Source organism: Danio rerio, chromosome 12 (assembly GCF_052040795.2).
Source record: "Danio rerio strain M-AB ecotype USA chromosome 12, GRCz13ab, whole genome shotgun sequence".
In the NCBI taxonomy this organism is placed as follows: domain Eukaryota; kingdom Metazoa; phylum Chordata; class Actinopteri; order Cypriniformes; family Danionidae; genus Danio; species Danio rerio.
In genome coordinates, this window is record NC_141032.1 from 49,481,502 (window position 1) to 49,486,622 (window position 5,121).

Consider the following 5,121-nt stretch of genomic DNA (forward strand, 5'->3'; position numbering starts at 1 on the left):
GCTACATGCTAATTATGTTAGCATGATGCTAGCAACTCGATTAGCATGTTGTAAGCATGATGCTAATATGATTAGCATCATGCTAGCTACATGCTAATCATATTAGCATGATGCTAGCAAGTCGATTAGCATGTTGCTAGCATGATGCTAACACGATTAGCATCATGCTAGCTACATACTAATCATGTTAGCATCATGCTAGCAACTCGATTAGCATGTTGCTAGCGTGATGTTAACACAATTAGCATCATGCTAGCTGCATGCTAATCATGTTAGCACGATGCTAGCAACTCGATTAGCATGTTGTTCTATTGCCCAGTTTACTACCGTTTTGTACCCCATCGATTTGCCACGCAAACCCCATTCACATTTCCTTTAGGAAATGTACAATTCTAGTTCTTCTTCTTCTTCTTCCTTCTTCCGTACCATTTTTCGGCGCGTAACTAGTCCCGCAGCTTTCGTCCCAGACCCTTGAAAGTGGGCTCAAATCGTGCGGTCTTATCGGGAATGGTGTGCTATGACTTTTATAAGGGGTGGGGGGTTTTTTGGCCCCGCAGGGGCCAAAAAACCCCCCCCAAAATCCCATAGACTTAACATTGAGCCAAAATTTGACGAATCACAGCACCGAGTGTGAAATTCATAGAAATATGGGATTCACAGCATCTGTAGGGGGTTGCAGCCTAAGTGAGAACATACCCCGCAAGGGGGTATAAGTTGCACCCCTGGGGCTCTAGGACGTCCCAAAGTGGTCCCCATTGACTTACATTGGCCCATTGACTCCCATTCATTTTCTAGACACTCGTAAGATACTATTCCCGGAAATCGCCGTAGCGCCAACACGGAAATTCGTAGAGACATGGGATTCGCGACATCTCGAGAGGGTTATAAGAGGCTTCAAACCACACCCCGAAACGCGGTAAATGTTGTACCCCTGGGGAGCTAGGACGTCCCAAATACTCCATTGACTTTACATGGAGCCGAATTTTAACCAATCACTGCGTCCATTGTGAATTTCATAGAAATATGGGATTCACAACATCTGTAGGGGGTTGCAGCCTAAGTAAGAACATACCCCGAAAGGGGGTATAGGTCGCACCCCTGGGGCTCTAGGACGTCCCAAAGTGGTCCCCATTGACTTTACATTGCCCATTGACTCCCATTCATTACATTGACTCCCATTATAAATGTCATATGTCAATCACAGTACATAGCACTGTCATACAGACTTGGGGGTGGGCTTATTTGACTCAGGCAACCAATCAGCATCTCATTATGATTTTAAAGCTCACAAGCCACGCCCCCCCAAACCACTTAAAGACCCCTAATAAGTGCCCCATTGACTTAACATGGGGTGGGATGTCCCATTGCAGATCCCATTGACTTCCATTATAAAGGTCACACATCTATAACATTACATAGGAGTGTCATAGAGACACGGGGGTGGGCTCATTTGACTCAGACAACCAATCAGCATCTCAGTATGATAATGAAGCTCACAAGCCACGCCCCCAAACTGGTCCCATAGACTGCTATTATAACTGGCCTACATGCATATCTTTGCTTAGCAGTGTCCTATTGGCTTGGGGGATGGCTCATCTGACTCAGACAACCAATCAGCATCTCAATATGATAATGAATCTCACAAGCCACGCCCCCAAACTGGTCCCATAGACTGCCATTATAACTGCTCTACATGCATATCTTTGCTTAGCAGTGTCCTATTGACTTGGGGGTTGGCTCATTTGACTTGGACAGCCAACCACATTCAAGTTCACTCTGTAACCTCGCCCATAGCAACAAAACAGAGTACCCTAGCAACCATTCATCAACAGCTATATCTCGGCATCGGAACATCGTAGAGACTTGGGGATTGGCTCGTTTGACTCATGCTAGCAAACGGAATTTCCTATATGCTACACATGCTAGCAGTGACTAGCTACATGCTAATATTGACTAGCCAAGTACTGTAACTTGCTAGAAATGCTCACTAACTATAAATATTTCATCAGGCATGTATGTGAGGATTGCCTAGTAACCACCCAGGTTACCCTAGCAACTGCCTAGCAACCACCCAAATTACCCTAGCAACCGCCTAGCAACCACCTAGCAACCGCCTAGTAACGCCTTAGTAAGGGCCTAGCGACCACTCAGGACACCCTAGCAACCGCCTAGCAACGCCTTAGCAACCACTCAGAATACCTTAGCAACCGCCTAGCAACACCTTAGCAACCACCTAGCAACCACTCAGAACACCCTAGCAGCCGCCTAGCAACCGCCTAGCAACCACTCAGAACACCCTAGCAACCACCTAGCAACACCTTAGCAACCACCTAGCAACCACTCAGGACACCCTAGCAACCGCCTAGCAACACCTTAGCAACCACCTAGCAACCACTTAGGACACCTTAGCAACCGCCTAGCAACACCTTAGCAACCGCCTAGCAACCACTTAGAACACCCTAGCAACCACCTAGCAACACCTTAGCAACCACCTAGCAACCACTCAGAACACCCTAGCAACCACCTAGCAACACCTTAGCAACCACCTAGCAACCACTCAGAACACCCTGGCAACCACCTAGCAACACCTTAGCAACCACCTAGCAACCACTCAGGACACCTTAGCAACCGCCTAGCAACACCTTAGCAACCGCCTTGCAACCACTCAGAACACACTAGCAACCCCCTAGCAACCACTCAGGACATCCTAGCAACATCTTAGCAACCACCATTTCTTACCTTTCCAGTGCTATTGCCCAGTTTAGTACCATTTTGTACCCCATCGATTTGCCACGCAAACCCCATTCACATTTCCTTTAGGCCCCCCGCAGGGGCCAAAAAACCCCCCCAAAATTCCCATAGACTTAACATTGAGCCGAATTTTGACGAATCACAGCGCCGAGTGTGAATTTCATAGAAATATGGGATTCACAGCACATTTCCTTTAGGAAATGTACAATTCTAGTTATTCTTCTTCTTCTTCCTTCTTCCGTACCACTTTTCGGCGCGTAACTAGTCCCGCAGCTTTCGTCCCAGACCCTTCAAAGTGGGGTCAAATCGTGCGGTCTTATCGGGAATGGTGTGCTATGACTTTTATAAGGGGTGGGGGGTTTTTTGGCCCCGCAGGGGCCAAAAAACCCCCCCAAAATTCCCATAGACTTAACATTGAGCCGAATTTTGACGAATCACAGCGCCGAGTGTGAATTTCATAGAAATATGGGATTCACAGCATCTGTAGGGGGTTGCAGCCTAAGTGAGAACATACCTCGCAAAGGGGTATAAGTTGCACCCCTGGGGCTCTAGGACGTCCCAAAGTGCTCCCATTGACTTACATTGGCCCATTGACTCCCATTCATTTTCTAGACACTCGTAGATACTATTCCCGGAAATCGCCGTAGCGTCAACAGTGAAATTCGTAGAGACATGGGATTCGCAACATCTCGAGAGGGTTATAGGAGGCTTCAAACCACACCCCGAAAGGCGGTAAATGTTGTACCCCTGGGGAGCTAGGACGTCCCAAAGTCTCCATTGACTTTACATGGAGCCGAACTTTAACCAATCACTGCGTCCATTGTGAATTTCGTAGAAATATGGGATTCACAACATCTGTAGGGGGTTGCAGCCTAAGTGAGAACATACCCTGAAAGGGGGTATAGGTTGTACCCCTGGGGTGCTAGGACGTCCCAAAGTGGTCCCCATTGACTTTACATTGCCCATTGACTCCCATTCATTACATTGACTCCCATTATAAATGTCATATGTCAATCACAGTACATAGCAGTGTCATACTGACTTGGAGGTGGGCTTATTTGACTCAGGCAACCAATCAGCATCTCATTATGATATTTGAGCTCACAAGCCACGCCCCCCCAAACCACTTAAAGACCCTTAATAAGAGCCCCATTGACTTAACATGGGGTGGGACGTCCCATTGCACATCCCATTGACTTCCATTATATATGTCACACATCAATAACATTACATAGGAGTGTCATAGAGACATGGGGGTGGGCTCATTTGACTCAGGCAACCAATCAGCATCACTATATGATAATAAAGCTCACAAGCCACGCCCCCAAATTGGTCCCTTAGACTTCTATTATAATAGGGCTGGATGCATATCTTTGCTTAGCAGTGTCCTATTGGCTTGGGGGATGGCTCATCTGACTCAGACAACCAATGAGCATCTCAATATGATAATGAATCTCACAAGCCACGCCCCCAAATTGATCCCATAGACTGCTATTATAACTGGCCTACATGCATATCTTTGCTTAGCAGTGTCCTATTGACTTGGGGGTTGGCTCATTTCACTTGGACAGCCAACCACATTCAAGTTCACTCTGCAACCTCGCCCATAGCAACAAAACAGAGTACCCTAGCAACCGTTCATCAACAGCTATATCTCAGCATCGGAACATCGTAGAGACTTGGGGATTGGCTTGTTTGACTCATGCTAGCAAACGGAACTTCCTATATGCTACACATGCTAGCAGTGACTAGCTACATGCTAATATTGACTAGCCATGTACTGTAACTTGCTAGAAATGCTTACTAAGTATAAATATTTCATCAGGCAAGTATGTGAGGCTTGCCTAGTAACCACCCAGGGTACCCTAGCAACTGCCTAGCAACCACCCAAATTACCCTAGCAACCGCCTAGCAACCACCTAGCAACCACCTAGCAACCGCCTAGTTACGCCTTAGTAAGGGCCTAGCGACCACTCAGGACACCCTAGCAACTGCCTAGCAACGCCTTAGCAACCACTCAGAATACCCTAGCAACCACCTAGCAACACCTTAGCAACCAACTACCAACCACTCAGGACACCCTAGCAACCGCCTAGCAACACCTTAGCAACCACCTAGCGACCACTCAGAACACCCTAGCAACCGCCTAGCAACCACTCAGGACACCCTAGCAACCACCTAGCAACACCTTAGCAACCACCTAACAACCACTCAGGACACCCTAGCAACCGCCTAGCAACACCTTAGCAACCGCCTAGCAACCACTCAGAAAACCCTAGCAACCACCTAGCAACACCTTAGCAACCACCTAGCAACCACTCAGAACACCCTAGCAACCACCTAGGAACACCTTAGCAACCACCTAGCAAC

At 47.5% G+C, this 5,121-nt stretch overlaps 1 long non-coding RNA gene across 1 annotated transcript; it reads right to left on the bottom strand.

Annotated features, from left to right (window-relative positions):
- Positions 1-333: 333 nt before the first annotated feature.
- On the bottom strand, positions 334-4,865 carry LOC147841592 (uncharacterized). Its single transcript, XR_015504743.1, has 3 exons — positions 2,938-4,865; positions 2,385-2,814; positions 334-2,330 (listed from the first exon to the last, which is right to left on the bottom strand). It is a non-coding gene; the product is annotated as an uncharacterized LOC147841592 (long non-coding RNA).
- Positions 4,866-5,121: the final 256 nt, after the last annotated feature.